At 43.9% G+C, this 23561-nt stretch overlaps 1 protein-coding gene, 1 long non-coding RNA gene and 1 other non-coding gene across 5 annotated transcripts in view; 2 read left to right on the forward strand and 1 right to left on the reverse strand.

Moving 5' to 3' along the window:
- ALOX5AP (arachidonate 5-lipoxygenase activating protein) overlaps positions 1–19228 on the reverse strand; it is a 62967-nt gene extending 43739 nt beyond the window's left edge. The window contains exons 1-3 of one of the 3 annotated variants that reach the window (XM_032496351.1): positions 18885–18982; positions 17907–18100; positions 16623–16725 (exon numbers count right to left, since the gene is read on the reverse strand). The gene's annotated coding sequence lies outside the window, so the exon portion shown is untranslated. Of the gene's footprint in view, positions 1–16622; positions 16726–17906; positions 18101–18884; positions 19004–19098 lie in introns of those variants that run through there. The other 2 variants (XM_032496352.1, XM_032496350.1) reach the window with 2 other exon arrangements.
- LOC116668580 lies at positions 756–5206 on the forward strand. Its single transcript, XR_004325746.1, has 3 exons — positions 756–923; positions 1327–1403; positions 4735–5206. It is a non-coding gene; the product is annotated as an uncharacterized LOC116668580 (long non-coding RNA).
- A 5-nt stretch (positions 19229–19233) lies between the features above and the next one.
- On the forward strand, positions 19234–19307 carry TRNAN-GUU. The gene has a single exon. It is a non-coding gene; the product is annotated as a tRNA-Asn (tRNA).
- The last annotated feature ends 4254 nt before the right edge of the window (positions 19308–23561 follow it).

The raw sequence follows: 23561 nt of genomic DNA on the forward strand, positions 1-23561 counted from the left end.
ATGTCAGAGAAAAGCTTCAGCTTTCCAGATGGAACTCAAGCTAAGGGAAGAGTAGGTGGTAACAGTTCACGCCCCGGGCACTTCCGGCCCAGAGATTACAGCAACACTGTTCCAGCAAGCCAGCCCAGTGCCCTATCACAGAGCCAAGGGCCGATTGGCAGTTCACTCCTATAAAAGCCCTCCTGCGAAACCAGATCCGGGCTGCGGCTGCCAAACACCAGCAAATTTAAAGGATGTGAAGGCAGAAACATAGGGTAGGAGAAGATGTAATGATAAAAAATCTCAGTCTCCATGTGTATGTTTGGCTGGGTAACGAGGCATGGGCACTCATATTTTGCATCAAATTGCACACTTTATCCCCAAGCCCCAGGCATGATGTTTGAGCCAAAACGATCATGGGAATTTTTAATTCCACAAATAACTTTCAAGAAATAAAAACAGTTTCAATGGATACTTATTTCCATCTTAGTAGGAAGGCATGCAAGGGCCATAACCTCTTTTTGCCATATGTATTGGTGGAAATTAAGCAAGAGATCTTTGTCAATGATGCAGCATCAGAAGACAGACAAAAGACAAGAAGGTCTGAGGCTGCGGTTTCCTGCTGCCCCAACAGGCAAGCTCCTGCGCGGGCACTGGCCCTGGGCGCTGAGTCCCGGCTTCCTTCCCCTTCCCCTTCCTCAGCTCACACTCTCACTCTCTGCCCCTTCTCCTCCACTTCCACTTTCTTTCCTCCCACTCACTCTCCACTCTACCAGCTATATTTGTCTTTTCCTGCCACACCCATTCTTAGAATAACCTTCCATTTCCAGCACTCAAATTCCTCTTCTTTCCACCCTTCGGAACTCAGAGCTCGTCGCAAACAGGCCTGCGTTAACAGCTGGTTTCAGACTCCAAAGCATCGAATGTTTTGTGCACTGACACAGGTAGGCGACATACGGGTACGAAGGGGACCGGGACCTACTGGCCTCGGAGGATATCCGACCCAGAGAAGGAAGGAAGGAAGCAGACAGAGGTCCACATAACTGAAATCCAGGCTCAAGTTGTTCTATAAAGGTACTAGAAAGATAGAGTTAAAAATACCGGCGAGCCCAGTCAGGAGCCGAGATGAATTCCACAGACAGGTGGGGGTTCCTGGAGGAGGTGGAAACTGAGCAGAAAGCCTGCAGTTCTTACCTCTGAGGTCTCCTGTGAGGACGCCAAATAGAAAAGTTGGAGAATAGACTCATACATCTTCAAAGAGGGTTGACAGAGAGTTTCAGCACCCACATGCATCCCTGTGGGGATCCCTCACTCTGAACATAACGACCCTGTTGCCTCTGCCTCCAGCTCACAGCCAGCTTTACGTTCTCCAGGATTTTTGTCTAGAAGCTCAGCAGCCACTCCAGATACCCCACCTACACCCGGTAAGAATATCTTCCCTTTTTAAACATTTGCATTTATTTCACTGCTTTGGAGGCTGAGGGAGATTACAGGAAGGAGGGCAGCCATCTCGAAGATCTCCCCTTCCTACCAACTTAAAAGTCCATCAACAGGTAATTGGATAAAGAAGATGTGGTACATATATACAATGGGAAACCACTCAGCCATAGAAAAGAATGAAATAATGCCATTTGCAGCAACAGGGATGGACCTAGAGATGATCATACGAAGTGAAGTAAGTCAGACAGAGAAAGACAAGTATCACACGGTATCACCTATATGTGGAATCTAAAATGTGACACAAATGAACTTATTTACAAAACAGAAACAGATTCACAGACATAGAAAACAAACTTATGGTTACCAACGGGGAAAGGTTGGAGGAGGGATAAATCAGGAGTTTGGGATTAACACATACACACTACTACATATCAAACAGATAAACAACAAGGCCCTACTGTATAGCACAGGAAACTATACTCAATATCCTAGAATAAAACCATAATGAAAAAAATATGAAAAAGAATATATACATATAACTGAATCCCTTTGCTGTACACCAGCAACTAGCACAATACTGTAAATCAACTAACTTCAAAAAAAAAGTAAGTTAAAAAAAAAAAAGATCTTCTTTTCCCTGACCTGGAATTAAGACTCAAACCACACCCAGGACCCTCCTGTGCTTTACAGCCACCCCAGGCCCGTCTGTGTAGGGCTTCCAATCAGGCCATCGGCACTGACTCAGGACAGAAGGGCCAGTGAGGCAGTGCAGAGAGAGAGACAGACCTGCCCTCTCTGGGCCTCAGTCTCCTCATCTGTAAAATGAGAAGGTGGTCCTTGCCAGCTCCCCCATGACAGGCTGTCTCTGTTTCCTTCCTGTTCTCCTTCTGTACATCCTTCTCTTCCAATAAGATGGGCTCCTTCCCAATTTCTGAAGCCACTGCTCACCATCTGCTCATCCTCCTGTCCCCTCCTCTCCCTTCCTTTCCAGGCCGTGGGGGTCTGCTCGTGCTCTTTTTAATGTCCCCCTCCTTTGCTCATTCTGCCTCAGAATGCTGGCTTTTCTCCCCTCGCCTGGGCTCTGCTGGAGAAGCAGCCAGACAGGACCATCCACGCTGCTGGTACTTTGGGGCCAGCTCTTCTGAGGTTCCCCTCCTTCCTCCCGTGGCCAGGCCTGGCCTCCGGCGGGCACCCACACACGCAGGAGACAGGAAGTAGGCCTTTCGAACTGTCTACTCAGCACTGGCAGGAGAGCCCTCAGATTTCTCAGTGACGGCAGAAAGAGCCATTAACCTCAGCCTGACTTGCAAAAGGGAATTTAGAATCTCTGAAAGGCCAGCAGACCCAGGTTGAGAAAACTGCCTCCTTTAAAAAAAAAAAAATCATGGTTGAGACTTCAGGGAGGAGTTAACCAGGCTCACTGTGAGACAGAAGCCAGAGTCCTTGCAGGCTGCACGGACAACAGGGCCTGACAAGAGCACATGCTCAGGGGTGGCGGAACAGGTGAGTGCACGAGTCTGTTGCAAAGGACATTCCTCCTTTTAGAACTGTTGTCAGAGAAATGGGCTTTTTTTGGGGAGACACTCCATATGGAAAGATAACAAAACAATGCATGTAAAGTACATTTCCCTTTGGGTCTTTTGGCTGGAAGCTTCCTCCCTGCCTTCCTTCTTTTGGAGTAGCTTCTAAAAGAACGTGACTTGAACACATCCGTTGGAACAGCTTGGAAAGGAGAGGAGCCAGCCTAGGTGACTGGTTCCCCGCTGTCCTCTTCTCCACGACCGGCCATGCCTTCCTCAGTCTCCCTGGGAACCAGCCCGAGAAGCAGCCGCCAATCAGAGCTCCCAGCCCCCAGCCCAAAAGACACCCCCACACACAGGGGGTGGATTTTAAATGAAGGTGATAAATTTATCTATTCTTATCACCTGTGTTAGTCTTGATCTCTCCCTGCACAAAAAGCCCTTCAGCATTTGTGCTTTGTGGCACTCACCCAGCATTTGATGAAGACTCTTATTATTTTAATCCTGTTAATGTACATGCCCAGTCTCCCCAGCCAAGCCTGCTCAAGAACGGGGACCACATCCCATTCGCATCTCTAATCCTGGTGCCTATCAACGTGTCTAATTCATTGTCAGTGGATTCTTTTTTTATTTTTTATTCTGGTTTATTACACAAATAAAACATGCCCACGGTAGGATTACATGTTTATTGGCGGAGTAAATCACCACAGCACAAAATGCACAGCCTCCAAAGCAATTAAAGAAATGCAAATGTTTAAAAAGGGAAGATATTATACATGTACTATATTAAGACAAATCAATAAAGATGATAAAATGCTCTGCAGGAATGATTACAGGAAAAGAGCGTGCTTAAACAGCGTTGGAGGGGTGCAGCCACCGGGGTCAAGACTTTTGGGCTTTTTTGATGACCAAAATTTTGGACTTTTTTGATGACCTGGCAGCACCCGACAGGAAGCATAAAGATCCTCGTGGCTTTCATCTGGGATATGAATGTTCAACCTGGCACACGGGCGTCCTGACGCTGCTCCTCTGTTCTGTATTCCGGAATAACTTGTCATTCCAGCCCTTCTCCCTGCTGTCCTCTCTCTCTCTCTCTGTCCTCCCTCTCTCCTGCCACCTCTTTCTGCTGTGTCTGGGCTCAACTGCATTGCCAAAAGCCAGTCCTCATTCGCTGCAGATAGGAGATTTCTCCCTGAGCTAGACACTCCATCTGTCCTTTCAACATCCTCTCCAACATAAGTCCTGATCCCTCCTATCAGAATAAAACCAGCCATGCTCTGTGAGTCATCACCCACGGCCAAGGCCAGGTGGCCATCCTTCCCTCACCGGCATGCGCAGCAATACCCAACAGCTGAGCGTCAGAGGCTGCCCGTGGAGGCCCCACGGGCCAAGGCCAGCAGCCGGGGTGTGGGCTACACCCTCCTCCTCCTCCTGCAGGCAGTTCCGGGACAGCAGGAAGGGCATGGCCCTGGGAGGCAGGACTTGGGCTCAGGTTTTTCAATTAAAACTAGTGTTTGCAGTTTGCTTTTCTGATAATGAAATTGTACATGTTTATTATAGTAAAACTGGAAAGTAGAAATAAACAATAAATAAGCAAACCAACAAACACCAATCATCACCCCATGATTACCTGTTACCTCCTCAGCAGGGAGCCTTCCAGGATTTCTTGTCTGCATATACGCTGGGGTCAGGGGGCATCTCATAGTCCTCTACTAATCTGTGCATTTAAAAATGGTTAAGATAGTGAAGTTTATGATACGTGTTCTGTTTTTTTTTTTTACCACAACTTAAATAGGAAAGAGACGCACAGGATTTTTCATAGCCCTAATAGGCGCCGTGGAAGGCAGCTGTTGTGAGCCCCAAAATCTCCCCATCCAGAGGACTGCCTGGAGTCAAGACACTCAAGTAGAAAGAGACAGAAGCCATGCTGCTGCTGGAGACAGGACTGGTGGAAGTGTCAGAGGTCAGCTGGAGAGGGATCGCCCACTTGAAGGCACAGACACGCACAGAATCCCCAGCAGAGGAGCCACTGCACACCCTCCACCTGGGGGACAGGGCCTGGCCATTGCCACCTCATGTGGTGCTCCTCTAACCAGCCATCTTTGGTCCAGGGCCCTCTACTGGGTTGGCCAACACTCTCTCAGAATTCTGTCTCAGGCTGAGGTCTCCCCGTCCAACTCTGCATCCTCTGTCATCTTTTACAGTCATCATCCTGCAGTAAACCTCCTGTCCTCAGAATTTGAGCTCAATGTCTGTTCCCTAGAGGACCCAAATCTGTAATGGAGAATTTCAGAACTGGTTTCCCTAAATCATAGTGAATGCTGCAGGTTGAGCCAGCATCTCTCTTTACAATGTGTGAGCACGTTTTGCCCTTCTCCTTCAGCTTTGAAACACCAACACTTAACATCCTGCTCCACATATTTATTTATCCTATTACATTTTGTATAAGTCAACTCTCACTAGATAGTATTGTGGTAACCTAAAATCTCTGTAGCTTACAACAACAAAGGTTTATTTCTAACTCACTTTGTATGTTACTGGTCCCCTTTAAATGTCTTCTCATAACAGAATCCAGGCTAAAGGAACAGCCTCTATCCTGGACATGAGTTCCAAATGGCAAAGGGAAGAGAGCAAAAATGCTGGTAGAAACATTCAAGGTTCTCCCACTCACATTTTACAGGCCAAAGCAAGTCACATGGCCAAATCTGACAATGAGGTTTGTCCCAAGGCAACAAGCAAGAATATCTAATGCTTCTCTAGGGGAGCAAATATTTCGAAGGATACAAAAATGCCAGGGCTGAGGCTTCTGAGAGTCTCTTGGCCCTTCCCACATTGTGCCAAGATGACTGCTGAAGCTCCAGACATCACAGCCATATTCCACACAGGAAGGAGAAGGAAGGGGCAAAGATAAACAGAAAGAACTGCTAGCTGAGTCTGTCTTTTCTAAGAGTTTTCTTGGCAGTCTTTCCCATGACTTCCACTGACATTTCATTGGCCACTCTTCTCTGCAAGGAAAGCTGGGTGTATTATTAAGCTGCCACTCTCAAAAACTTAGGGGTTCTATTAGTAAGGAAGCAAGATAATATGAATATTAGGTGGTTAACTAGCAGTTTCTGCCACTCCAACATAAGAGAGATAACTTTAAAATTCTGTAAGATGCAGGACCAAATGAAGCAAGTTGAATGATGACACTCAAAGAGAAAACACAGCCTAGAACTTTCTGTTGTTGTTGCAGAGCTGCTGGAAGCTGATCTACCTAACAGAACCCTGGTGTGTTTCTGGGCTTGAAGTCAGCAGCTGGGTTGGAGAGCAGAAGCAGGAAGTGGGCTCAAAGTGACAGATTATGTGACTGTCTTGCGTGAACAGCTACTCTTTACACACCATCTTCCCCGTCACTGCCCAGAGAGCCAGCATTTACCCGCAGACAGAACAGAAAAAAATCCAAAGACACTGAACAAAATATTCAAGGAGAGCTCAGACTCTGGTTCACAGGTTGGAACCCCAGAATTCAGCCTTTTTTAGGCCCTTATTTGGAGGCTCCTGCAGCCTGACAGCCCTCTTCTTAAGCACCTTCCCCAGAGCTCTGAGCCTAAAGTCCTAAATGGTGGACACCCTTTGCCTGAAAATAGACAATGGCTGAGGAAGCCCATGTCAGCCCCTTCTCTTCCTATTTCATATATGAGCAGACTTTTGGGGCTCATGAGGCAAATGAGGGGCTCTAATGCAGGGCCAGGAAGAGCGTCAGTTGGTGATACCAGACCGAGAGCCAGGCATTAAGTGAAAGTCCTGTAGGCTGAACCATGAGATGCCCCCACCCCCAGCTCTTTTATACCCATGCAACAAGAACAGGTTGCTACAAAAATGAAACATTCAGAGAACCACAGAAGAGTACTTTTAAGTTTTAAAATTCTGCCTGCCATAAATATGAATATTAATACTGGGAAGAGGATGGTGGTGGACTGGGACACTGCAAAGTAAATCGTCTTATTGAAATGTTAAAAGTTAATGTCAAAGTCTTCCAAATAGGTCAATAGAGGTGATAATACATAGTCTAGAATTTTGAAGGTGACCACAAGCAGAGCTGAGTGAAGAAACTGGAAAGAAAGAGAGAGAAGGAGAGAGGGAGGGAGGGAGAGAGAAAGGGAAGGAGGAAGGGAGGAAGGGAGGAAAAGAGAAAGAATATTGTCTCTGAGTTGTCAATTCATGGAAGGGAAGGAAAGGTGGGAGACCATGACTTTCCACTAAAACCTGCTCCGTATTATTTGATCTGTCAGCATGCACATGCACTACTGTAATAAAAATAAGTGGAAAAAATCAAATAGGAGGATTGTGTCTCCAACAATGAGGTCTGGAAATTCAGTCACACCATAGGCATCAAGCACCTGCTCATTAAGACTCAGCACTGTTGCTCAATTACTAGGAGACAAAAGCCACCTGGTCAGAAAGTGTCCAACAGATCTGGTAAGATGGAACCACTGCAAGTGATTGCAACAATCAGGGTAGACACGAACTGATGCTCACGGGATGCCGGGACTCTTCCGAGAGATTTATTTGCCTGTCTCTTTTAATTTTCATAACAGTTCTAAGGCCTTGGTGTTTTTATTATTATCCCCGATTTACAGACAAGGAAACTAAGGCAGAGAAGTAAAGAAACATGCCCTGGTGCCGGGCAGTAAGCAGTGACAGAATTTGAAAGAGCCTGCCAGCAAGGCTCCCACCTTAGCCGCTGTGCTTTGCTGCCTGTAAGCTAATGCCCTAGGTGTCGACTGCAGAAGTACTGGGCCGTTACAGTAGTGGCAGGCGAGCCCTACATTCTGTTATTAGAGTTAAATTCACATAATGGCCACTGACGTTTTTTTTAACCTCATTGCTTTGCCCAAGAAACACCAGGCCCTGACTGCTGTTTGCCATCTGTGTGTGACCATTTGGGGGACCCCAGTGACTTGGGCCACCTGATTCCTTGTACAGAGTTTCAGGCTGCATATGGAGAGATGATGTGTCCATGAAGGAAAGCACTGGTCTGGGGTCCCTCCTCTCTTACCCCCAGAGGGGCACCAGCCTGGGCAGGTCCCCGCCTCTCTGAGCCTGAGGTTCTTCATGTGTGAAAGATGGTGAGGGCATGCCCCTGGGTTGCAGTGTGGCTCTCATAAGAAATGCATGGCAAAAGGCCCTGGAAACTTTTATTTATGTAGGGGACATCTATCAATACTGACTGTATTAGAAATTAAAACAGGAGTTTTAAAATATGTATTATTATGTTATGTTTTTAAATTACAATTAAAAAACCTACAACAGGTTAACCTAAGTAGCCTATTTTTATGAAAAATAACTGTATTTTCCAAAACAAAAAGATAGTGAGAAGAATGGCACTGTTTTACATCTTTGCCAAACTCTTAATGTGTGGTTAAATGGAGGGCAACTGGATCCTCCTACTTGCTTCTGCATTCAGTCAGTTTCATCAGCACACAATCTTGTACCCTGGAAAACACCACTGTACACATGCTCGAAGTTTTAACTTCGAAGATCCCTGAAAGGTCTCAAGGGCACCCAGGGGTCCCTGAACCACGTTTTGAGAATGACTGCTCTAAAGAGTGTTTGGAAATGAGTAGGGGCATTTTTCGGTTGTCCCAGATAGTTGGGAGGAGAAGTGGTCAGGTTTGCTGAACATTCTGCAGAGCCCCAGACAGCTCCACACAGGGAAGAACCACCCAGTCCCACACCAGGGTGCCCAACTAGACACTTGGTTCCTCGTAGGAGATGGTCTGCACTCCTGTGCTCAGCACAACATGATTTTATAAGAGCTCAGAAAATATTTTTGCATTTGCTAAATGGACACGATGGAACCAAACTGCTGACCATGAAGGTTCACACATTAAAATAATGAGTCTAAATCTCAGAGGTTCCACTAATAATGAATCTCAACCTCAGAGCGTCTTCATCGTGTAGGCTTTTCACTACCACATGTAGTAAGACAGGAGTTATGGCAGGTCCCAGGCAATGTCCTACCAAACAAGCTGGAAATTGTTAATCACATGGTTTTCCTCGGTGGCCCAATGACTAGCTGTCTGTGCAAAACAGTAGTCCCTGTGGTGACTGTGCTCCAAGGAACAAGAGTGGAGCTCCAGGTGTGGCAGGGCTGCCTGACAGGGACAGCACGTGTACAGGTGGCTTCTTGCATATTCCAGTGGAAAATGTCTAAGATAATGTCTGTTAGGGTAGCAGCCCTGAGGTTGGTTTTTTTCAACCATATTGTAAATCATAAATCTGACTCATGGCGGACTCGGTGGAATACACAGGGATGTCGGGTTCTGGTTGGCTGGTCTGGAAGCCCTGCTTTCTGTGAGCTGCCTTGGAGGTGAGATTCAGAACCCAGAGGGATGAACGTCCTGCCTCCCTCATCAGTTCCCTGGACATAATCTACTTCTCTGCTCCTGGCTGCCTTTTGATAGTAACGGTCATCAATAAACCTTATTAGTTTTCTCATTTGTTTGGCTATTCTCAGAGAGCCCTTACTTTGATTTTGATTTTATACCTACCAAGTTCCCTCAGAGAGGATATTGTTATCTGTTTTCTTTTTTTTTTTTCAAAAGCTATTCGTGCTGAAAAAAAAATTCTAACAAAAAAGCGAAAGAGCATTGTCATCTTTCAGGCAATCCCACTCTCCAAAGATAATTATTAAATATTTTAGTATGTCTCCTTCAAGATCTTTTTGCACACATACACAAATATGTGCATATATATACATATATATATATATATATATATATGTATATATATATATACTATACGGAGAGACTTCCTGTAAATTCTACTGGAACAGCACTGAATGTATGGATTAATTTTAAGAAAATTTACATCATATAGTATTTTAAATCTTCCCATCTACATACAAACTCATACAGACTCTCAACATGTGTGATCAAGTCAAACAAGAAACTTCTAAGAGAGAGCAGAAATTAGAATAAGGCATTATTATATGCATGTATCTGTGTGACAGGGACACTGTGCTGTGCACCAGAGAGTCACACATTGTAACTGACTGGACTTCAATTAAAAATAAATAAATAAATAAATAAAATAAAGAATAAGGCATTATTTCTACAACAACCATGACTTTGGTGGTTTTGATAAAGAGTTCTCACCTGCCTTTTAAAATATTGTTATGAAACATTTTAAACACAAAGATTAGTTCAAATAATAACAACCTACAGAATAGGGGAAGATATTTGCAAATCATATATCTGATAAAGGGTTAATATCCAGAATTTATAGGGAACTCATACAACTCAACAACAACAACAACAAAACAAGTGACCCAATTAAAGGGGGGGCAAACGACTTGAGTAGACAGTTCTCCCAAGAAGATATACAAACAGCCAAAAGGCACATGAAAAGATGCTCAACACCATTAATTATCAGAGAAATGCAGATGAAAATCACGATGAGTTACCACCACCTCACACGCATTAGGATGGTCACTATCAAAAGAACAGGAGATACCAGGTGTTTGCGGGAAGGTGGGGAAAGTGGAACTCTTGTGCAGTGTTGGTGGGAATGCAGAATGGTGCAGCCATTGTGGGAAACAGTGGGGAGCTTCCTCCAAAAACTAAAAACAGAACTACCATATGACCCAGCAATCCCGCTGCTGGGTATATAATCCAAAAGAATTCAAAAAAAGCAAGATCGCAAAGAGATATTTGCATACCCATGTTCATTACAGCATTACTCACAATAGCCAAGAGGTAGAAGCAGCCAAATATCCATTGATAGATGAATGGATAAAGAAAACGTGGTCTGCAGCTAAATATAGGTATATTTACATATATACATACCATATACATATAATGTGGTCTTTAAAGAGAAGGAGATTCTGACACTTGCAACAACATGGATGAATCTTAAGGATGTTATGCTACATGAAATAAGCCGGCCACAAATACTGTTATGATTCCATTCATATGAAGAGTCTGAAGTAGTCAGATTCATATAAACAGAAAGTAAAACAGTGGTTGCCAGGCACTGGGAGGACAGGGAAAAGAAGAGTTGCTGTTCAATGGGTGTAGAGTTTCTGTTCTACAAGATGAAAAAGTTCTGGAGCTTTTTACACAACAATATGAATATTCTTAACACTACTGAACTGTACACTTAGAAATGATTAAGATGGTAAAAATTTTTGTTATGTGGGTTTTTTTCCACAATAAAAAAAAAAAAAATCTGTGTACTCACCCTGGGGCACTATCAAATCCTAACATTTCACTATAATTTCGTCAGATTATTTTTTCCAGGAACAAAGCAGGGCAGACAATGGTGGAGCCTCCTGTCTCCATGACCCTCCCATCCTGTTTCCTTCTTCAGAGGTATCTGCTTTCATGAGTTTGGTTTTCATCATTCCTAAGCATGTTTGATATTATGACCACATGTATATGTTTCCATAAATAATACACAGCATTGTTCTATTTACCACTTTCATATAAATGGTACCATACTATACCTATCTTTTGTGCAACATCACATTTTAAAATTTATACACATTGGTAAATAAAGGTTCAGTTCATTATTAAAACTGCTATATAGTACTGCAATGTGTAAATATACCATGTTTATTCATCCACCATCCTTCTGATGAGTATTTCAGTCATCTAAAATGTTTTACTATTATGGTAACTCAACAACAACCAAAATAACACCAAACAACCCAATTAAAAAACGGGCAGAGGATCTGAATAGATATTTTTCCAAAGACACACAGACAGCCGACAGGCACATGAAAAGATGTTCAACATCACTAATTATCAGAGAAATGCAAATCAAAACCACAACGAGGTATCACCTCACACCTGTTAGAATGACTGTTATCAAAAAGACAAGGAATAATAAGTGTTGGAGCAAATGTGGAGAAAAGGAAACCCTCGTGCACCATTGGTGGAAACGTAAATTGGTGCAGCCACTATGAAAAGCAGTATGGAGGTTCCTCAAAAAAAAAAAAAAAGAATAGAACTACCATATCTACTTCTGAGTGTTTATTCAAAGAACATGAAAACACTAATTTGAAAAGATACATGCACCCCTGTGTTCATTGCTGCATTGTTCACAATACCTGAGATATGGAAAAAACCTAAGTGTCCACTGATGGATGGATGAATAAAGAAGATGTGAAAGAGATACACATACACAGACACACACACACACACAAACTCACACACACACACACACACATACTTACAGTGGAATACTACTTAGCAAAAAAAGAAAGAAAGAAAGAAATCCTGCCATTTGTGACAATATGGATGGATCTTGATGACGTTATAACAAGTGAAGTTAAGTCAGCTGGAGAAACATAAATACCTCATGATTCTCATATGTGGATTCTACCCATCCGTGGAATCTAAGAAAAATGAACAAACAAAATACAAACAAACTCATAGACCCAGAGAACAGATTAGGCTTACCAGAAGGGGAGGGGGTTGTGGAGTGAGCAAAATAAGAGGAAGGGGCCAAGTGTACAGTGAAGGGTGGATCACTCTGCAATGTACACAGATGTTGAACTATAATGCTGGACACGTGAAACTTACATAATAAAAAAATTTTAAAGAAAAATAAATAAATGAATTGTATCACTATTATGAACAATACTGGATCGAATCACCTCAGGAACAGCCTTGTCTACACAGCTCTAGGAGGGGAAGTGTGCACTGGAGGGAAAGGGCCTCTCCAGGGTCACCAGGATACTGACAAGCTGTTCTTCAGGGCACGTGCCCGAGTCTTCACCCACAACAGACAAAGTGCCAAGTGCTCCCATCCACACCAACTGAGTTTGTCAGGCTTCCTCGATTCTGCCAACCTGCTGGCTGTGACATAACATCTCGTTGTGAGTCAGTGTTTCCCAGATCATTAGAAGAGTTGAGTGTCTTCTCAGGAGTTTACTGACAGCACGTATTTCCTCTCCATTGATGTTTTGCCGGCTTTCTGTTTTGTTGTTTGTCTTTCACTAACTGGTAGGCATCCTTTATACATTCTGGATACTAAGGCTTTGTTGGTTACATGCGTTGCAAATCCTCCTCTCAGTCCATGGTTTTGTCTTTAAATTTATTTTTTGCTTATTCATTTAACAAAAGTTCTACTACATTTTAAATATAATCAAATACATCAACCCTTTGTTTTACATTCATACTTATTATGTTATGTTTATGAAATCCTTTCCTCCTCCAAGGACACTGTTCCATCTTCCTTAGGGCACAGAGTAATGATTCAGTAAATATTTGCTGACTACACGAATTCTTTCTAGTTTGTTGATCTCCTGGAAGTGGCACAAATCCAATTTTTATTTTTGTTTAAATCCCTTGCTCATAGAAGCAATTTGTTATTGCAAAATTGGACTTAAATGTAAAAGGGGTTGCTAACCATTTATCCCAAAGAAGCCAAGCTGAGCATGACTTTTGGAACACACCAGTGGGAATAACTAATTATTCTTCTTCACAAAAGATACAGTTGAGAAATAGGATTTTTTAAAATAGCAATATTTAGATTAGAAAGCAGAAAGTCAATCTTGTTACCAAGGGTTACAGAAATAGAACAGAGCACCTAGAACAGCCCACACAGTGAGAAATTTTATTGAGCATCTATTACGTGGTGGACCTGTAAAGAGAGTTTTGGACTTTTTTCTTTAAAAACAAATGCAATCATTAGGCGTCAAGGCACAATAAAATTCTTAATGCCAGAGTTACTGCCATCTATAGCTCCAAGTCAGTAATTACAACTTATCAACGTCATCTACGGCTTTTCACTTTGTAAAATCTTTGTCTGTCAGCTAACTCCTTTCCGTTCTCCACCGCCCCCACCCCAGCAAGGCCACCTCACTTCACATCTGGTTTACCGAAACAGTCACCTAACTAGTCTTCCTACTTCCAGCTTCTCTCCCTTCCCTCACTCTCCAGATTAATCTTTCCAAAACCCTGTTGGTATCAAGTCTCCTTTCCATTCAAAATTTTCAGAGCATCCTCAATGCACACTGTATAACTATAACATACAAACTTACACAGTGTCCCTTTGATGAGTATTTAAGTCATTAAAAATTTTCCACTCTTATGAATAATACTGTTAGGAACAATACTATTCATAGTGCGAGCTTTCTAACCTGCTTTTTGAGGGCCTCCATACTCTGGCACCAATTAGCTCTCTTCCTTTCCCTCCTCCCTCTGTGTAAACCCTTTGCTTTGTCTGGGCTGAGCTTATGCTCTCACATCTATGCCTCTGTCCCTTCTCCTCACCATCTGAAGGATCCTGCCAAGGATCAGCCCAAGACCCGCTTCCTCCCAGGGTTCTTTACTGACTGCTCGGTGATTATTCTTGCCTCAGGTCCCTAAAACATCATGAAGTTAGCACCTACTGCCTGGACACTTTTTAATATATCTCCTGGTGCCCAAAGTAGATTAAAAGTGATCTGTGGGCAGGATTGATGTCTCAGAGGGTCTTGGGCAGGAGTATTGAGCTCAGTTCCTTACAGGATTCGATAAATATCTGCCATATAGCCCAAAATGTATTACATACTTCACATTAAATTTACAAATGCTAAAAAAGCCTGAATAACCTCCTATCAATTGGGTTATCTTTCCCAAATGAAAATAATTCATTGTAAAAAGGGGGAAAATAATACAAAAAAATTAAGAATATAAAAGTCACCTAAAATCTCAGTACCAATTCTTAAATGGAAGCACATTCATCACTGAGGAGTCGCACACTGTGAAACTCCCCCCGGGAGTGGGCTACATGTCCCTCAGGCACCCCTTCTCGGGGTGGGAGAAAGAGCTGGAGGAGAGAGACCAGCGTGACAGTCACACCGCGCTGGGCAAAGACCCACGTGCGCAGACCCTGGCCTGTGCGGGTTGCCACCTCTAGCCTGGCACTCCTCGGCCCCAGCCGAGCAGAAGGGCCGAGCACAACCACCTACCACCCTCTGTCTGCAAGTCAGGGAAACTGCTTCTGCCACCGTCCGTCGCTGGCCCTTTGAAAGTACTGCTTGCTGCAAATGCTTGCAAAAACAGTGAAAGAGGGGAAGAAGAAAACAAAAATCACCATAACCACTAACCATGCACACACACACACACACACACACACAAAATTTGGGCTCATACCATGCATGAGAGGCTGTGTGGGTCAAGGTTACAAGCGTGGCTGCTGGAGCCTAACACCGGGTCTGGCACCTGTCCCACCACCCACAAGCTCTGTAACCTGAAGAAACTGCTCTCTGCTCACGTTCCCCTACCTGGAAAATTAGAAAAGGAGTAACAGTACCTGCCTCACAGGGTTGCTACGGGCTTAAATGAGATGATATGTGTAAAGTGTACCTAACAGCATGAGACACATAGAAAGAATATCCAGCTATGAGTTATGACGACACAATTCTCCATGTGACCTTTTACCTCTTTATCATAACCATGTTGTCAAATATTCTTAGAATTATAGGGCTCTGTATTCTACCTTTTTTTTTTTACTTAATCATGACTATGTTTTAAAATATTCTTTGAAAACATTATTTTTGAAGTATATATAATTAATTCTCTATTTTCTAAATATACCACAATTTATCATTTTCTCCTCTTGCTTATAAATAATAATGTGATGGTGCACTTAAAACTTGGGTCACATCCTTGGTTACTTTCTTAGGACAGATTTCTAACCTAGAATTTCTAGAATAAGATGGCAAAAACATCATTCAATGTTCATATTAACAAACTGCTATCCAGAAGTAACAGACCAAGTTTACTCTTACCAATCCTGTATGACAGTGGCCTCTAACTATGCCCTCGATCGAATTTTAGTGTTATCTCTTTGTCTTCTTTGCTATTTGGGAAACAGGAAATTGATTTCATTTGATTTTGATTTTGATGATTTTGATTACTGGTGAGGTTAAACCTTTGTTTATATTGGTCATGTGGATTTCTTCTTTTGGGACTATTCTGTTCATGTGTCCATTTCTGTTTGTCTAATGGTTTTAGTTGAGTTTTAAAGAGGTTATTTTCCATATTATAATGCTCTTTACATATTAGGAATTTAATTTTTCCATCATATTTTTTTCCGGTTTACTTTATGGCTTAGTGGTTTTCATTTACTCATCGATTCAGCATGTAGTGACTGAGGGCCTGCTACATGACAGGCACTGTCACGGGTGCTGGGGATTCAGCAAGGGGCAAAGCCAACTAAAATCTCTGTCCTTGGAGAGCTTACATCTTTAGTGGGAGCTTCTAGTTGAGTGCAGTTTCATTGAACACAATCATCTAGTTCCTGAACACCTGTTTCACAGTAACTTAAACATAATTGGTCTGTTAATGCCATCTTCCTTTCAGAAAACCACTGTACCCACCCAAATATGGAGGAAGAGAGACCCTGGAGCTCGGCCTAATGGAGAACATTTGATAATCCTTTCAGACTGAAAGGACACCCTTAGACTTTCAGATGGGACTCGAGGCATCAAGAGCACACTTACTGTTATTTCCTTTTTTTCCTTCCTCACAGGTGCTTCTAAAACTTTACAACCACTTGGACACAGTCTGGGGCTGGAGAAATCGGGGCATGCGGGTGGGACTGATGAGAAGAGGGAGGTTTGGGGTCTTGTCGTAGCTCAGGCTCTTATACCAAAATACCATAAACCGAGTAAGTCATAAACAACAGAAATCAATTTCTCACAGTTTTGGAGGATGGAAGTCCGAGGTTAGGGAGCCAGCAGGGTCAGGTTTTGGTGGGAGCCTCTTCCATGTTGCAGACTGCTGACCTTGCGTTGTATCCTAACCTAGTGGAAAAAGATGGAGCTAGCTCTCCAGCCTCTTCTTAAAAGGGCACTAATCCCATCCCATTCATGTCATCCCTACCCAAATACCTCCCAAAGTCCCCGCCTCCAAACACCATCACATTGGTGAATAGATTTCAACATGTGAATTTCTGAGGGAAACCAATATTTAGTCCGTAACACGTCCCATAAGCAGAGCAAACTGTGCCAGAAGTGACTATGGAATGATGGGTGCAACAGCTAATTTCACAAGGGAAGCACCGGAGAGCCAGGGAGCAAAAATTGCCTCTTCAGCAACATGTGTGCACATGTGACTCAAGGACCAGATGAGTGGCGACCCTCCAAAGCCTCAGCACTTGGAAACAACTCCAGGGCAGGGGATAGAGGGTAACCTGAGTTGACTGAGACTGTGTTTTTGGCAATAAAAGAATAGGGAATCAAAATGGAAATTGAATGGACTTGTAGAAAAATAAAGTTCTATTTCTTATACATCTGAAAGACCTCACTGTGTTTTTGAGAAATCACAAAAAGAGAGAGAGAGAGAGATCATTGTTTAAACACTTAAATTAGAATTTCCCACAGTCCTTAAGAAGAAAGTAAAAATGCAAATGGAAAATTCCACTAAATTAGGGTAAGTTTAAGCTAACTTTTAAGAGTGTAGCTGGGAAAACCTTATTCGTTCCAATAATCCCAAGGTGGAGGTCATCAACTCCTCCTTCACCTATTGGCCACTCACAAGTACCACATATAGAAGTACTCCACAGAGCCAGATTAAACACAACTCACTCCAAAGTCACCCAGCACAGATGAGCAGGAACTTCAACACAACAGGAGCTCTAGGCAGTCCTCCTCAGAAGATCCCTCCTTCGCCTCCTCTCCTTGCATGGCACAGGCTCAACTCTGCAATTCCCCCTTAGCCCTTTCCCTCTGCCCTTTCTCAGAAGCTGGCCTCCGCCACTGTTGGTTTTCTCCTCACTGAAGCAGAGCTGTTGGCTCTTGCTAGGAGGAAGCAAGTAGAAGAGCGGAGAACCCAGATTCAAAAGATGGTTCAGAAAAGATGCTCAACATCACAGATCACATGCAAATCAAAACCACCATGAGCTAACACACGTTACAAAGTGGACAAACTTTGAAGACACGCTAAGTGAAACAAGATGGGACAAATACAGTACAATTCCACTTACATGAGGTACCCAGAGTAGTCAATTCATAGAGACAGAAAGTAGGATGGTGGTCGCCAGGGGCAGGAGGGCGGAGGTGGAAATGAAGAGCTTGCGTTTAATGGGTGCAGAGTTTCAGTTTGGGGTGATGAAGTTTTGGAGATGGTGGTGATGGTTGCCCAGCAATGCGAATGTACTCAATGCCACTGAACTGTATGCTTTAAAAAAAAAAATGCTTAAAATGGTAAGCAAAGAACCAGGAGGAGGAGGAGAGGATGGGATGAGGGAAGGAGGAGAAGGAGGAGCTGGAGGAGGGCTCCTCACAAGTAAGTTGAATGGAAACACAGAACACACGGGTCTGGATTTAGTACGTGGAGAGCTAGGGTGAATTCCCCATTCTGTGGTCTGAGACATCCCAAAGGAGCTCCAGAGAGCGGGCTATGCAAAAAGTAAGATTAAAGCCAGAAGTGCGTTCTAAGAGGGTGGCACAAAGCGAAGGCTCCCACTCCCCTCCTTCACGGACATGGGGCACCCTAGATTCCCAAAGGCCTCAATTCAGAAGTCAGGGAAAGGGGGAACCTTCAGGGGCCACTTCAGACTTAAAGGCATATCTCAGTTGCTACTCCCTCCATAAAGCCCTTCCTGACGTCCCCTCAACCATGCGTTCTCAACACAAGCCCGCCCCTCCCCACAAAGGGGACAAAAATTGGCCCTTGGAGGGAAAAAAATCTTGCTCTTTCTACGCAAGCACAGAAGTGCGTACGACAATTCACAGATAGGCGGTGTATCTGTGGTACTAAAATTCTATAGTGCAGGGTGGTGATGAGGGGGAAAACGTCCAAGGGAGAGGGGCAAAAACACAAGCACACAAAGGTTAAGAAACACGGCCCTAAGTTTGGGGCTAACGGTGAGGCTCCCTGCCCTCCAGGCCCGCACAGTCCTCGTGCTTGTCCCACAGGCTCGACTAGGTGCGCTCCGGCAGGGGAGCACGCGCGACCTCACCCCTTCCAACGCCCCCGGGCCTGGGCCTGGTCACCGTCGCCGCGCGCAGCAGCCGAGGGAACCGTTCCCGCGAGCAAGGGAGGGGCAGGTGCGCCCCGGGCCCCCCGAGCGCCGGGGCGGGGCCGACTCTCACGTCGGGGGCGGAGCCGAGGCTCGCGCCGCCCGCGGGACGCCCTTTGTCCCGCAAGAGCCCCGCCGCTTGCCTCGAACTTACCCCCGCAGCCGGGCTTTTCCCACCGCTTCCGCCGCGCGCTCCTCCAAGGTGCCCGCGCGGAGACGCCCAGGGCGGCGAGAGAGCCGCGGCGGCCGCGAAAATCTGTACACACCGCAGCGTTGGCCTGGTAGCTGGGTCTCTGTGGCGCAATCGGTTAGCGCGTTCGGCTGTTAACCGAAAGGTTGGTGGTTCGAGCCCACCCAGGGACGATAGCTCCTGTTTTCCTCTCCGGGAGTTCGTTTTTAAAACCGCAACCGAGAGGTTTTTAACCGAGTAGAAGTACGGCACTACCCTACTTCCAGGACAGAGGAAGGCAACGTCCTCTTAATACTATTTGGCGCCAAACGCGGTGGCTCGAAGAGCGACACAGCTTCTAGACTGGCAGCTCCATAGCTTGTTAATTCTAGTCCTGCCAAATATTCAGGCGAAATGCGCACATAGGCTTCAGAAGAACTGCACAACGTTATTCAGCAACAGCATTGGAATGGCAAAAACAAAAAGGAAAAAAACAAAACCAAAAATATTCAGTTGCGCATTGGCAGGTGATGAATAAATACCATTCGTTTCTCAGAAAAAATCTCAGAAAATACCACCAAAAAGCAAATGTGGTTATTCAATATTGCCTTATATACAAAAGGATTTGAGGGGCCGTGCACATGCAGACACGCAAGAAGAGTCATCTAAAAGTATGTGGAGGCACAACCATCCCAGGAAACTATTTGCTGAATTAAGCTGGGTTACAGCTTGTGGACAATGGACTTGAATCTAGGCAAAGGCGTTAACGTTTACTTTAGATTGCTGGCTGAATTCTTCCTAAAGTTAAACTCAAGCAGAAATTGCATGGGTTCCTGTTACAAGGTCTTGAATGACATGTTTTCAACCCTGGTCTCACAGAAGACATGAATATTTTTCAATCAGATGATTCACGTCCGAATTTTTATAAAGATAGAGAACCACATGATATAATAGGATAACATGATACTCACTTCTGCCAAGATGGAGGTCATGTTGTGGTTGCTTTGTCTCTAGGATGTACTTATCCTGGACAGAATTCAGAGACCTAGAAGAAGGAATAGTTAACTGTCTCACTAGGCTGTCTCTTAGGGAATACCTTGGCAGACGCTGCTGGCTGACAGTTATTTATGAAATAATTGTTGATAGTAAAATATCCTCTACTTGGAGGGATGGTATAGCTCAAGTGGTAGAGCACATGCATACCATGCATGAGGTCCTGGGTTCAATTCCCCAGTACCTCCTTCAAGAATAAATAGACCTAATTACCTCTCCGTACCAAAAAAATTATGTGTATATCCTCCACTGTCTAGTAAGGAGATATAGTGTTGTACTTATGGCAGAATAACAGAGAGCCCGCTGTTTTTAGTTGGAGGCCTTTCTCATGCTCTTCAAAATTCCAAATTTTCCACCTAGACTTATGGATAGCTTACAGTGGAAACAAGGCGGGGGTAGGGGAGATGGAGATTAGGGCATAAGATCATTTCTACACTGTTCAAATTTAGTCTAACAATTCAAGATAAAAAAGGTGCAATATTTGCTATTACTGAAGTGATGGGAACTTAGTGTGTCCTTCCACTTTGAAGCTGAGTATAATGTACACTAGGTTATAAGCTCCTTGAAGGAAGAGACTATTTTATGTTATTAATGATGATTTTAGATTCTAAAAAATTTCATTCAGGATACAATTCAAATTCTCGAGCTCAAAACACAAGGGCTTTCATGATCTGCAGCCATGTCGCCCACCCTGTTTCTGCAGGAAATCTTGTAGAGGTTATAAGCACTTCGCAGGAGTTCCTTGAATGGCCCATGATGCCTTACACCCCCTTCTCAGCCAGGCACCTTTCCCTTGACCCCGATGTGCCCTCCCCCACCTCCACTCTGCTTACCTGGATAACATCTGCTGAGGAGCTGACCTCCTCAGGGAGGCCTCCCCTGACGCTGCCTCCCTCTGTCTGACTTACAGGCCCCTCCTCTATGCATTCATCACACCACCCTGAACCCAGGGAGTTACGTGTTCCCTACACTGCAGCAGGGACCACGTCTTCATTCCCACCGCTTGCTTCTCTAGCACGAGCCTGTCACATGGCACATGCTGAGGACCGAAACAATCCCTGCCTTGTTGGGGCATGTGGTTAACAGAGACAGATAAAAATGCATATGATAAAGCATGAGGAATACAGAAAAATATTCCCAGGCCCTGCAGAAGGAAGTCAGCATAAATGGGCTGGACTGTGTCTTCATGGAGGATTTGAAGCAAACCTGAAAGATCCAAACAGGTCAGAAGGCAGGGGAGGAGCACTGAAGGCTGGGGAAACTTCAGGACAGGATGAGAGGGTGGTGGCCGTGGCAGGAGGTGAGCACATCCAGTATATGGGCCAAGTGTACTTAAATAGGGTGCAGGGAAAATGTTCTTAGCTTGTGGAAGGGTGCTAAAGACCAAGGGAAGAGGCTGGGCCTTACCCTGTAAAGTAAGGGAGCCACTATTAAAGGTTTCTGTTTCAGGACAGAATGAAATCTATTTTAGATAGTTGGTCTGGCAACAGTGTCAGGGAAATAAGAGATCTGAGGACAGTTAAGATGCAATTATATTTCAGAGGAGAGGTGATGAGGCTCCCGGCTAAGGTGGATCTTTATCCACCTTTGAAAGATGTAGATTAATTCAAGGGAAGGCTGGTCATGACTTAGGGATGAAACAGGAGGGAAGTGTGAGGGTGAAGCCCACATTTAGAGCCTGGGGGACCCAGAAAATTGATGTGGGGCTTAGGAGGGGTCTTAAACCGTGAAATTAGAAAAATTATAAATTGTCCATACTCTTAGCTTCCCTAACTTGTGGCCAATTCTCCACCATGGAGCTCATCTAGAACCTGGTCTCAGAAACAATCTTCATTTTTTTAAAGTTTAACTTCATTTTAAGTTACACTTCATTTCTTTAAGATAAACCTCCCAAGAGACTACATAGGGGTCCACAGAGCCCTGTGAAAATCTGAGTGGGACGCTAAGCACCCTCTCCCCAGAGCATACATATTCACAGAGAAAGTTTTACTTACATTGTCCAAGGGAGTCACAGACCCCCTGGAGCAGAGCTCTTGGTTCCCAGGTTTGGAAGTCCCGGCTTTGTATTTTATTTATTCGATTTGTATTCTAATTACAGAGCAAGGCCATAAAGCATGTCAAATCCAAAGTTTTCAGGTATGGAAAGATTACTAAACTTAAGATTTAAAGGTAACACAAAGAACAAGAAGAGTCTAATACAATTGACAAGTCACAAAGAGAAGCCAGTTTCTTCTTTCTTTTCTGTTCTTTTTCACTGAGCAATTAAGTAGATAGGTAAAATTTGTAGTAAACGACTTGAGTGAGACAAAGCTGCCTTGAGGTCTTAACACTTAATGCTTTATTGCTGGAACCACTGGATGTACTGGCAGTGAAGGGCTTTGACATATTGATCCTTTTGGGGTCGCTTCTATAAGGATTTACACCATCAGCAGATACCAATTCGCATTTCTTTCCTTGGGAGTTTCTTTAATGATGTCCAGAAAACTGTCATATTTTAGTTGCCCCCTGATAAAAAAGGAATTAAGCCGTTTCTTTTTTTTTTTGGTAAAAACAACCGAAGTTATTGTCTGTCAAAGATGACTCAAACTAGTTATTACCAACAGGTAAATCAAATACACATTTAAAATAAGATCCTCAACTACGTTAGTAATAAACTGAGAAGCAGATTACCGTAGATTACTGTATGCATGTGTGAGCATGATGGTAGTCTATCTATACTTAGTTGTACAACATACTCACTTATGCTAGAATACAGGCTGGTCTGATAATTGGAATTCACTATAATAAATACCATACAGGTGAAAATCTGCAATGGGTAAGAACTCAGTCTAGAACTGAAGTTTTAAATATAGGATTTCCCTATTAGTTACCAAGCACAGGGATTCTTTACAGTGACCACAAGTTCCACATCAGTGAGGCGGCAGTCTGCAACTCAAAACATTCTGCCATCCTGCTGAATAGGCAGGTTTACGCTGCCCTGGGCCTGGGGGAGCTTTAAACATCAGGTGAGCTGTAGACACACTTGAACCTCAGCATGTTTAGATCATCTCTGCCTCCAGACCCAGTGGGAAGCTTACAATAAAGAGAAAGCTGGCAAGAAGGGTGCTTGATCAGCTATTATGTGCCTGCAATAACTAACCAGAAGATGCATTTTCATTTTGAGATTTGAAGGATTTCACAGGAGTTCCTTTTTTCCTGATGACCTCTTGCTTCCATGGTGACATTCAGTCTCCTGATTAAATCTCTCCAGTACCAGAGATTGTCACTTTAGCACTTTGCTGTCTTGCAAAAGTTATACACACAATTAATACTATGTAGCTATCCAAAAGTTGTCAAAAAACTAAGATGAAAAAATGCTCTTTAAACTTTAAGTAGACACAGATCACACAAATAGG

Source organism: Camelus ferus, chromosome 14, assembly GCF_009834535.1.
Source record: "Camelus ferus isolate YT-003-E chromosome 14, BCGSAC_Cfer_1.0, whole genome shotgun sequence".
NCBI lineage: Eukaryota > Metazoa > Chordata > Mammalia > Artiodactyla > Camelidae > Camelus > Camelus ferus.